Genomic DNA, 13,679 nt, shown 5'->3' with positions numbered 1-13,679 from the left:
CACCAATTATCTACCTGAAAAGAGGTAGTGATCAATTTTGAAGAAAGCATTTTTATGCCATGGCGACAAGTTTTCTTTCACCAAACTTCAAATTAAATTATCTATATGTAGTATGTAATTATTTTCAATGTAAATATTCACTGCTATGGATAACAAAGAATTGAGAGTAAGAAACAGTGGGTAACTAATTACTGTTGGAGAAACCCACTGTGGCATTAATGATTTTTGATCCAATTATGAGTCTGATATTCATAATTCAATTACTAAATAAAAACTAAAGATTTTTGAAAGTATGTCAGTAATGCAGTTACTTTTCAGTACCATTTGATTTCCTCTTCACAGTTATTTAAGCATAAATAAATTTGCCTGTTAAAATAGTACATGCTTCAATTATGTCATGTGCTTTGAAAATGTTCCTTAATCTGGACTGGAGATTTAAACTTTGAAATTTTATCTCCTTAAATTTAGCATACGGGTAGTGCTTTGAGAAAGAAATGAGTTCAATTTGGAGCATATCATACGTAATTAGAAAGTAAATATGCATGATCTTAAATAAACCTTGGAAAATAGAAATATAAGTTGAATTATTAAATCTAGTAATTTCTTAAAATGGGAAAAATAAATGTTGATATTCAAAGACTATTTTATCTAAAGTATAATCATGGAAAAAATCCAAAATGACTAGGCAGAGTTTGGGGCTTAGGTCTGACTCTGTGGCAGAAACTCAGCTCCTACAAGCCTTCATCATCCAGGAGGGTTTTCTATGTTCTGTCTTGCCCAAATCTTTCTCATGTACACCTCATGTATACCCATGTAAAATGCCTTGAAGAAAGTATGCACTTTTCTGCTTGGGTACTACATATGTCTCAGACTGACATATCAGTCTCCACTTTCCACAGTATGATTAAAATTTAGCACGGAAGTGTTTTAACCAGCTTGTGGGAAACCACTTCCTCTCTATCTCTGCCCCACTGTGTGCAATCTAGTCTATACATTGCACCTATCTTTGAAGAATCCTATCTCTTTTTAAAATTTAGGTCACTTTGTTTGTAATTTGACTTGAAATTAAACTTTCCGGTAGATAGAGAAAAGCTAAGTTTTCGTACATTATCAAGTTTTTCCCATTGTTAGTGCCAGAGCAACATTCTTCCTAATTTTCCACATACTGAATGGCAGTACAAATTCAGTCAATGTTTTATAGTTAAAATAACTTACAATTCACCAATGTGGATTTTATCAAGTATTAGTGGTATATTGAGTAGATACAAAAATATCTTGTGTGATGCAAAACATTTATATTGAGGCAAGTTATTGAAATCTCTGTAGCCTCCTTTGGAGATTTTTTTCAATATACTTATTGGAAGAGGCTTATATCCAGAATATAGGAAGAACTGATAAATTGCATCGATAAAAGTACCAGATAATACAATAAAAATGAGACATATATTTGAGCAGAAAATTTCCAAGAGTAATAAAATGACATGTATTTATATGAAAGAAAACTCAACTTTATTATTCATAATGGAAATACAAATTAGAATACTAGTTACTTCTCTGTACACTACTTGAGATACCTAAGCTAAAATAAATTAACATTATCAAGATTTGGAAACAATATATTCATCTGGAACTCTCCTACATTATTGTTCAGACTGTTAACTGTTACAACTAATATGGGGAATTACATGAAATATCTATTAAAGTTAGACATGTGCTGTTCTTGCCTTAGCAGACTTTTTTCAAAACATATTCTGAAGAAATTTGTACAGTTACTATTCACAAAAACTCATAGAAAGGAATGTTCACTACAGCATGTCCACATGAGCCTAAAAGTGAAACTACTAAATATCTTTTGAGAAAAGAGTACATTGACTTACATATTAATATACAGATACATTGATAAGTAATGAATATAAATAATTAACATACTACAGAAAAGTAATTATTTTATAAGCATAGTATGGATCAAATAATCAAGACAAAATAGTATCTATTTTATGACTCATTTTTGTCTATTTAAAAACATTAAAAATTTGCTGAGGAATTAAGATTCAAAGTAATGGTTTGGAGTGATAGTACATGCCTATTATTCCAGAAAACTTGGAGATTGAGGCAAGAGGATCAGAAGTTTGAGCATAGCCTGGTCAAATAACAGGTTATCAAGACCCTATCTTAATAAAAGCATAATAAAGAGCTGGGAATATAACTAAGGTTGAAAGCCCTCGATTCACACCCCTATACAACACACACACACAAAATATCAAGTGGGATTTATGAAAATCCCATTAATGGGATTCATTAGCAAAAATGTTTTGCAATCTCTTTGCAAATATTAGAAAGGAAAACATTTGCAAGTAATTATTTGTGGTTGGTTTTACCTTGCTATTAAAATATACAAAACTTTCACAAGAGAAAGCATATGAATATACACACAGTAAAATCTTGGATTCTGAGTAACTTGTCCTATGAGTGTTCTGCAAAACAGGCAAACATTTTGTAAAATTTTAACTTGATAAAGAAATGATGTCTTGCACTACAAGTAGTACATAAAACCAAGTTACATGATGACAATCACAACTGTGCCAAACTCTCTCTCTCTCTCTCTCTTTCTCTCTCTCTCTCTCTCTCTCTCTCTCTCTCTCTCTCTCTCTCTCTCTCTGCTTTCTCTCTCTCTCTGAATCTCTGCATGATTTCAGGATTGTAGGTAATTGTCTCCCAACAGCAAGTGGTTATGGGGCAGGTCTCATCTGCAGAGAAAGAGGAGAAAAACGGGAAGGAATCCTTCACTTCCAAAGAGATTAGGATGATATACAAAATGTGGTAAACAGTGCAACATTTTGTAGAAGAGCACCACTCAACTAAGGCTGAGGTTTTGAGAGCAATGAATCAGTTTCAAGACAGTGCAATGTCACATTTCCATGAAATCCTTAAAAGAAGGCAAAAACAAGTGTTGTTGGATAGGGTCCTTGTTAAAGTTGAATGAAAACAAAAAGATTCTCTTGAGTCAATAGATAGCAATGCCTCCATAATCACCTATTTTCTTCTCTCCCTCAAACTTGCTGTAAATTTTTTTAATGTAATTGCAGGCTAACATGTTTATTTTCCTTAATATCCTATATTTTCTTTAGTATTTTGTATTGTTTTGCAGTATTAGAACCATTTTTATATGAATATTTTTGGGTTGCAGAACTAATTCTCTGAGTTTCCATTATTTCTTATGCGGAAATTCTTTCATATACAAGTACTGTAGATTACAAGCATGTTTGCAGGACCCAGTATGCTCACAAATCAAAGGTTTATTTAAATGAATGCAAGAATATATAAAGTATATTAAAAACATGGTCAGCATTTATCCCAAGAATATTAGGTTACATTAACAGAATAAAATTATTTAATACAGTGTAGTACATCAATATAACATAGGACAAAGCTCACATATTCATCTTTGCAGAAACAAAAATCTGATATTATTCATTATGCCTTCATCATAAAATTCTCAACAGTGTGGGAATAAAGGATATTTCCTTAACCAAATAAACACTTACTGCTAACTTCATACTTAAAAATGTAAGGATAAATTGGTTTCTCCTCAACATTACCAATAACACAAGGAACTGTACTTTAGTCATTTCTACTCATTGTTATACCAAGGACATAAGAAAGGACAAAAAGAAATAAAAAATATTTATACTGTAAATGAAACAATAAACTTATATAAACTTGCAAATGAAAAGATCTCATACAAAGAAAAAATATATGAAATTCAAATACGATCCCTGGAACTGATAAGTTTGTCTTGTTTGGCATGTTATTTGTAGGAAAATAGATACAACTGGAAGATAATTTTAAGTAAAATAAATCAGGGTTGCAGAACACAGTGTCCCAATATAAATATCAATTGTAACTCTATACCTTCTCAATTAATCCAAAAATTACAGTAGGAATAATTGAGCTGAATTTAAATTCAATTACACTAAAATACTAAGAATATCATCAACATAAATGAAAGATTCATGCATTCAAAAATTTAATGAAATATACTAACAAAAGCCTACATAAATGGAAATTCACCTTATATTCATAGATTAAAAGCAAGTATTATTTACATAGTAACACCATAAAATTTGATGTTAGTTCAGTACAATTAACAGAACTCTAGGAAAGAAATCCTAAAATTTATATGGAGCCAGAAAAGACCCAGAGTATTGAATGGAACCCTGGGTAACAAGAACAAAGCAAGAGCCATCACAGTGCATAAGTTAAAGTTGTACTGCAAGGCTACAGGGATAAAAATTGCATGGGATTGGCGTAGAAACAAATGCGTAGATCTATGGAACAAAGTAGAGCATGAAGAAGTAAGCCAGACATTTGCTCTCTTACAAAAGGGTCAAAAACATATGTTGGAAAAAGAAGTATAGCCTCTTCAGCAATGGTGTTGGGAAAACGGGCTATCCATATGTAAATAATTGAAGTTGAATACATAGCACTCATCATGTGCCAAATTAAAATTAATCTGGATCAAAGATCTAAATGTTGAAGAGAACTACTATTCTACTGAAAGAAAAAATATTTAAACTGGTTGAAGTCATAGATTTAGGCAAGGATTTTCTCAGCAGAACACGCACTGTGCAAGAAATAACAGCAAGAATCAACAAATGACATTATATCCAATAAAAGGTAAAGAAAGCAATCATCAAAGTGAAGAGATAGTCTACAGAATGAGAAAAAAAACTCTAGGCCAGCTATAAGTCAGATGGAGCAATATTATCTAAAATATATGAAGAAAACAAAAATTTAGACTGCATAAAATAAAAGACTCCCAAAAAAATTGGAGTGGAAATGAATAGACACCTCTCAAAAGAAGTACAAACATCCAGTAAACATATGAAAAATGTTCAACATCTCTGGTTACTAGAGAAATGCAAATTAAAACAACACTAATATTGTATGTTATAATGGAAAGAATGGCAAACATAAAAAAATAATAAAAAAACCTGCCATACAAATGGTGAAAAAGGAATACTTCTACAGTGTTGATGGACATATAAAATAGTGAAACATTATAGAAATCAGTATGGAGATTTCTGGCAAATCTAAAAATAGGAATTCCATTTGACTGAGCTTTTCCCCTACTATGTATCTTCAGAGAAGATCTAAAGACATTGTACCACATCTATGTACCCATATTCATGTGTATAGTAGCACAATCCATAATAGCTAAAACCTGGAAGCAGCATATATATATCAAACCACAAATTGATAAAAGAAGTAATATCACTCCAAAGTGGAGTACTACACAGCAATAAAGAAGGACACATTCCAAATGTTTGCAGGAAGATAGATACACCCAGAAAACATAATGTTAAGTGAAATACATCAGATACAAAAGTTATACACCACATTTTTTTCTCATTTGAACAATGTAAAGTACAAATAAACAGCAAAATACAAGATAGATTGACAGGATTAGGAGATAGATGTTCTACAAATGGGAAGGGGTCCAAGAGATGAAGGGTAAGAGGGGAGGATGAGAAGGAGAAACAAAATATTTCAGGTGTGTCATGTACATGTACCAAATATCACAATGAATATAATCATTATAGGTCCAAAACATTAATTCAAATATGAATAACAGTAACACTGTAAAGGGGGAAATGGAGTCAAGAGACAGTAAACAAAGTAAGTGAAACACTTGGAGTCACAGGTATAGGCGAGGACATTGGAACAGGACTCCAAGTGTACAAGAAATAGCAAGAGAGGACTGGGAAGAGGAGAAAAATAATTAAGATGCATTAAGTTCATGTACCTGATCCCTAAAATGAATGCAAACTTCGTGTATTACAAACACTTAATAATAAAATAAAAACTCTTTTTATAGGTTTTAATTTTAGTTTTATAAATAATAACAAATTGGAAACAAATTTTGTGTCCGTGAGCAAGATATCTACTCCTCTGAATTAAATAATTAGCTATATAATGGGGTGAATTCATGCATGATTCAGTTTAAAAATGCCCCATACAAAAGTGTTATTTGTGACAATGAGGATGAATTTTAGAGAAACATTATAAAAGAGGTGAATGTGACCTATCATACAAATTATTTTTATAAAAAGTTTACATACACTACTCATAGTTTTGTCATTAAAATGGTTAAGTATGGCTAATCAAAAATAAAATACAATTCAAGCTATTTTGCAGAAATTACTAAGCTGATCCCAAAAACTGATAGGGCAAGACAGACTCCATTTTCTTTTTGTAACTCCATTTTAGAAGTCCCTTAAACAATTTATTTATTTATTTATTTTGTCTTTTTTGAGACAGGGTCTCACTGTGTAGTTCAGGCTCGCCTTGAGCTCACTTTGTAGCCCAGGCTGGTCTCGAACTCCCCAAGGATCCTCTTTCCTCAGCCTCCTGAGTGCTGGGATTACAGGCGTGTGCCGCCACGCCCAGCCCTTAAACTTTAATGAACTCAATTCTCTACTCCCTCCCTTATAGCTAACAAAAGGAGAACAGCGCTATAAAATGAGAAACAAATTATACCTATGAGAAGGAATTAATATCTACAATATGTAAGGAATACAAACAACTCACTAGCAAAATATATAAATAATCGAAGTTTAAAAAAATAGCTCAAAGTTTAAGTAGATGTATCTCAGAAGAAGACATATAAATGGCCAACAAATATGGCAAATATTCTCAGCCTAACTAAATATTTGAGGATTGCAAATTAAAGCTACAGCCACTTGTTATTTCCCACCAGTTAGAATCAGTTTTATCAAAAATACAAAAAATAACAAATGTGCTGAGGAAGTGGAGAAATAGAAACTCAGACACTGATTTTCAGAATGTAAATTTGTAGAGCATTTATGCAAGATACTATGGTTTTCCATTAAAAAATCTACTATACGATCCAGAAACACTACTACCATATATATTATATAGTCTACAAATAATTATATTATAGAGTTACATGGATGTTAAGGTTTGTGTCTGGATTTTCCTCCAAAGCCTCATGTTGTCATGTGGGTAGGCTTTTTGGAGGTGGGTGAATCTAGTTTTTGATTAAATTATGGTTCAGTGCTGGGATTAGTGTGTGAGCACTGAACATTTCACAGGGCCAGTAGTCTGCATACAATATATGAGACAGAAAAATGTTTCTCTCTCTCTCTCTCCCCGCACCCCCATCCTCTACCTTCTCCTCTTGTAGCTTTTGGTATCTTCTGCGGTCATGAGCAGTTATCCCTCTGACACACCACCCTGCCTTTCAGCCATCCCATTATGACTAAAGCCTCTAAAACCTGTGACCTAAATAAGCCATTCTTTCTTTAAACTTGAGTGTCTGGTATTTTGTCTCAGCAATGAGGAGAGTAACTAAAACAATGGATGACTTTATTGTTATGCAATGACAATATTCAATTAAATCGTGATTAAATAGTGATTAAATTAATGTTCATTATGCTAAGTAAAATAAGAGAGACACAAACAAAAACTGCATGAACTTACCCATATGTGGAATCCAAAGTGCTGATCTCATAGAATTTGAAAGTAGAGTAGTAGTTACTAATGATTGGGAAGGGATCGGGGAGGGGAAATGAGGAGAGCCTGGCTAAGGTGTAGAGTCCAATAGCAAAATAAGAATGAGTTGCAGTGTTTCATGGCAGAACTCCATGAATAAAACTAAACTAATAATAATGCACTGCATATTTCAAAATAGTTAGAAGAGAGATTTTTCAATGCACTCATCACAAAGAAAAAATACAAGTATAAGATGTTGGGGAAAGGTGAGAAAATGATTTCTTCACTATGTCTCGGAAAGCATAAGCAAACCAAAATGTAGACAAATTCTATCTCACCAAAAAATATTTTTATTTAAAGACCATGTCAATAAAAACAAAAGATAACCCAAAATGTTAGAAAACAATTTCAAAATATACATCTAATGTATGCCTTGCATCTAAAATATACACCGAATCCTCACAACTTAACTAAAAAAAGACAATTTTATAAAAATGGACTTTAAAAAGATATGAAAAGGTCAACAAGCATAAGCAACGATCATTAAAGTTAGTCATTTGGAAAATGAAGCTCAATAGCACAGTAATTCACCACTGCATTTTCATGAAGATGGCTTAAAAAATTATAGTCAATAAAAAATGGTGGAGATGGGTTGTAACTGGAGCTCACTTCTATTATATTCCCTATAGAGGGAATATAATGCGGTGCCATCAATTTACAAAACACTGTTGGGTTTCCTGAATATCATACTTAGAATCTACAGTCATAATGAATTCTGGCACTTCCCCTAACCCATCTTCCCTTTTCTAATCCTCAGCATGAAAATTGTCATGAAAAGAGTGTCATACATTCCTGCTGAAGTTGGCTGCCACTGGACTCTCAAATCTTGCTGGAGAATTAAATTTCTGTAGGTGACTGGACCCTGAGGAATCAGCTCCGAGGCTTGTTTCTATTTTGTGTCTCTGAAACATCTCATCGCTGAACCAGTGTCCACAGTAGCAGTAGCATTTAGTGGACTATTTCAGGTGTAAATACTTGGAATGTGACATAACATGGAGGGAAAATAGTAGACAGACCAAAAATCTTTAAATGTAAAAGACAAGAAAATGATATACGTAGGGAATAAGGACTTTCAAAAGGTCCTGCATTTACTGTGCAAACTAGAGTCCTATGCATCTTCCTAAGGTTAGACCCATGACAAGAAAAAATTGAGAATATCATGATTGTCTACCACTGCTTGATGTTTAATGAGCAAACAAACTGGAAGTGACAATGAGGGCAAAGTCATACATGGTCAAGTGCAGATTCAAGGAATTGCCCTAACCCAGATCTTATGTAAATATTCTAGGAGCATGGAATTTTCTCTTATTTTGTTTAGTTTTGGTTTCACATATTTAAATACATTTCTTTTAAATGGCAAGTGCTTATCATAAGGTTAATTCAATGGAAACTTTACAACCATAACCACACATGAAAAAGAATATATCCATTATAAGTTTTAACAGTGAAAAAAGACCAGAGACTTTAAAACAGCTCAAAAATAAATACTGAAAACTGATGTGGATCAAATTTCCAGTTTGAAGATGTAGTTTTCAGAAAAAAAGTACAATGCATTCAGAATGGAAACAAAACCAAACAAGTACGGTTCATACGTGGGAAAAATAAATTGAAAATGATTTCTTAAGGAAGCTTAGGAGCTGGACTGAATATGCAAAGACTTTGAGTCAATTGTCTTATATTCCCTCAGAAAGCTAAAGGAGAGGGCTGGGGATTTAGCTCAGTGGCACAGCCCCTGCCTGGCAAGCACGAGACCGTGAGTTTAATTCCGGGTACCGAAAAAAATAAATAAATAAATAAATAAATAAATCCCAAAGGAAGCCATAAACATAGAACCAATGGAAATTAAGAAAATGATATCTCACCAAGAAGACAGCCTCAATAGGGTGAAAAATTACAAAAAAATGACCTAAATAAAGCAGAAATATGGAGTTGAAAAGTTCAATAATTAAAATAAAAATTTACAAAGTAAGAAAACATTTAGACACATTTAGGCCAAAGAAATTTTTTGAAGGGAATTTGAAGGTAGCTAATTATCCTTTCTAGGGACAGAAAGATGAAACATTGAAAAACAAATTAATAGAAGTGAAGGGGCATGTAGGACACCAGTAAGTATACAGACATATCCCAAAAGGAGTTCCATATGGCAGAAGGTAAATAAAAATGCAAGTAGAAAAGAGCGCATTTTAAAATATAAAGATTCTGAACATATCACTGTGATATGTTCATCCTTTATATTCCCAGAGATAATATTTATACCTTCAGTCATTTAAGCATCTTGGATTCTGTCTCTATGTTTTGTAGAAACTATTTCTGGTTATAACAGCATCAATACATCCTATAATAGATCACTTATATAAGATTGATCTTGCATTTATACTTTCACCCTTTATCAGTACTCTATGAAGCCTATGTTTAATTACTAGTAACAGTTGTTTATCAGTGTTCTAGGAGAAGCTGAGAGAAGAGATTGAAGAGTGGGTAAAAGAGGAGTGTAAGAGGGGGAGGTTGGTAGGAGTGATGGTGACAGGTAAAAGAATAAAACTTGATATGAAGTCAGATTCTGTTAGAGTATTTTTAGTTGGATTGAATGGTTAGTGCTGAACTTTTAAGAAGATATTTGTGGGCAGGAGGATGACATATAGGAGGAGGGAGATGTACTTTGTGACTAAAATAAGCAAAATGGCTGTTAGAACACTTGTACAAATGTGTGGAAAAGATATACTGGAGGACCAGGGCTAGGTGAGTCACAGAAGATCCAAAGGAATAGGATGATGAGGATACAGGCATAATACAGGCAAAGATAAGTGTGACTGAGACGGAAAACACAATACAGCAGTGACATTCCTTCTCTACTCAGGCATGTGGAATATTCTTTCGAACTTTCTCGTGTCTTGATGGTTTCAATTTTTTCCCATTGTCTCTAGTTTAATTTTAGGTTTATCCATTGTTAATTCTTTTGAATTTATAGTACTTTGAGTAATTGAGCTTCTGCGGCGGCATCTTACTAAAAATTTTCATATAAAATACAAGCTCTCCCCACCCTACTCAACCTCAACCAGCACTACTAAAAAACTGGAAAAAAAGGGGAGAAATAAAACACAAAATGTTCAAAACTATCTTGGACAGAAGTGACAAAACTAATAAAGCCAAAATATCAGATAGAATGAAAACACTAAGCAAGGTCAATGGATAAAAAGAAAACAATAAAAATGACAGGCAAATAAAAATTAAGAGTCACCAAATGAGAAAGAGTGAAATGATCATAGTTAATGAGCACCTCATAGTAATGTCTCAATGCTAATGGCCTCAGTTCTCTAAAAGACACGGATTGGAAGAATGAACCAAAGATCAGAATCCAACAATCTGTTGCATTCAAGAAATTTATCTGATGCATAATGATATTCATAGCCTTAAACTCAAATGATAGAAAACAAAATTTCTTGCACCAGAACAGCAAAAACAAGCAAGGGTAATAATTTTAATATTAGATAATGTAAATTTCAAGCTAACCTTATGAGGAGAGACAAAAGAATGTCACTACATACTAGTCAAGGGAACAATACAGTGAAAAGTAGTAAACCTTATAAATATTTATGCCATAAATACAAGAGCACCAATTTTCATAAAACAAACACTACTAAGCATAAAAGATCAAAAAGTACTAACACAGTTATGGTAGGGGATCTTAATATCACTCTTTCATAAAGTGATAGATTAACTAAAAAAAAAATCAACAAAGAATTAATAGAGTTGAACCATACTGTTGAACATGAGCATTTAATAGATATCTACAGAGTATTCCACCCAAAAACAGAGTACACTCTTTTCTGCAGTACATAGTACTTTCTTCAAAATAGATTACATACTAGTCCACAAGAAATGTTAAATAAATATAAAAGAATTGTATTCATCCTGTGGTTACTATCAGACCATTGTGCCATGAAAATAGAAATCAACCATAGAAGGGACCACAAAAATTTTTGAAGCACCTGAAAACTTAATAATGCCAGCCTGAACTGAGTATCAACGAAATGAAAGAAGAAACTAAACAATTTGTGAAAGTTAATGACAATGCCTATATAACACACCTGACATTCTAGGACGCGATGAAAGCATCTCTAAATGGGAGGTTCATTGCAATCAAGGTTCACACTAGGAAAACCTACTAAGGTCAAACAAGTAACTTCACCATAGACTGCAAGAAACTGGAGAAAAAATATTAATCGAGGCCAAAGCCAAAATTAAAGCAGGAAATCAAGAAGATTAGAGTGGAATTCATTGAACTTGGGACTAAAACAAACAAACAAACAGCAAAGACTTGTGAATCAAAGAACTCCTTCACTGAAAAAAAATAAATAAAATAGAAAAACCCTTAGCCAAACTTACAAAGAGAAGAAAGATTTACACCAATGCTTTTAGGAATCAGTAAAATGAAATTAAACAAATAACACTGAAATCCGAAGATAGTAACAATGAGGAAAAATTATATTTCAACAAATTTCAAAATATTGAAGAAATGGACAAATTCCTAGACTCATACAAATTACTGAAGCTAATCCAGGAAGATAAACAATGTGGGAAAACCAAATAACAAGCAATGAAATTCAGACAGTAATTCAAATCCTGTCAACTAATGAAGAAAACAAAAATACCATATTCTCATGAATTCACTGTGGAGTTCTACAAAATCTTTGACGATATTGTATCACTAATACTTCTCAAACTCTCAAAAAGATTGAGAGGGATGGAGTGCTTACAAAATCATTTATGGAAGCCAGCATCCCTCTGAACCTCAAACCAGATAAAGACCCAACAAAAAAGAAAATTGTTAGCCAATTCCTTTAACGAACATAGATGCAAAAATATTCAACAAGATATGAGTCAATAGAATGCAACACATCATTCAAAACATCATACACCATGACCAAGTAGGTTTCATCCCAGTCACAAAAATAGTTCAACATACACAAATCAGTATAAACAGAAGCAAGGGCGAAAACCACATAACCATGACAAAAGATACAGAAAAGGCTTTTGACAAAATCTGACACTCCTCCAAGATAAAAACATTAAAATGGAAACGTTGAACCTACTGGAAGTAAAATAGGTAAAATTCTTGAAGTCATAAGTGCATCAAATATTTCCTAAACAGAACTACAATTGCATAAGAAATTACAGTGACAAACATCAAATGGGGTTGCATCAAACTGAAAACACTGCACGACAATGGAATCAATTAATGAAGTAAAGAGACAACCTACAGAATGGAAAAATGTTGTGCCAGCAATTTCTCTGACAGAGGACTAATTTCTAAAATATATAAAGATCTAAAAAAATTAGATCACCTTAAAAAAGACCCGATAAGGAAATGGGTAACTAAAATGATCAAACACTTCTCAGAAGTACAAATACCTAACAAATATATTTCAAAAGGTTCAAAATCTCAGGTCATTTCAGAAATGCTACTTAAACCCATGTTAAGATTCCATTTTTCACCAGAAAGAATGGCAATCATCAAGGAGTCAAAAATTTAAAAATGCTCATGTGGCTTTGGAGAAAAAAGAAACCCAGCTACATTTTTGCTGAGAATGTAAACTACTACAACCATTTTGGCAATCAGTATGGAGAAGTCTCCAAGAACAAAAATTAGAAATTCCATATGATTCAGCTATTCTCCTTCTAGGTATTTCCTCTAAAGTGCTATAAACCAAAATGAAACACGGAAACATGCTCATTAAACTCATAAAAAATATTGTAGTGGAATATTTGAGAAATAGAAAGATATAAGAACTTATGTGGAATGCAAATAGTCAACAGAGGAAATACTTATTTCCATATAAGTAATAACTTTACCTATAAATGGATTTAAAAAGCTGGTCAATGGTAAGGCTCTGTTTAAGATTAATATTTACAGTCCATATTATTATTCTCAATTTGTACTTCTTTTAACAAGCATCTTTTGTATTCATTGTCCATATATTAATTGAGCTATTTGACTTTTTAATGTTAAGTATTTATGTTATTTACATTTTGTAAATATGAATCCTTTCTCTTGGAAGAGCAGAGGGAAAAAATATTTTGTTCTGCTCTTCAGGCTGTCTCTT

The sequence above is a fragment of the Chinchilla lanigera genome, unplaced genomic scaffold (assembly GCF_000276665.1).
Source record: "Chinchilla lanigera isolate Chin_1 unplaced genomic scaffold, ChiLan1.0 scaffold00072, whole genome shotgun sequence".
NCBI classification, from domain to species: Eukaryota; Metazoa; Chordata; class Mammalia; order Rodentia; family Chinchillidae; genus Chinchilla; species Chinchilla lanigera.
Note: the sequence above shows the minus strand (reverse complement) of the source record.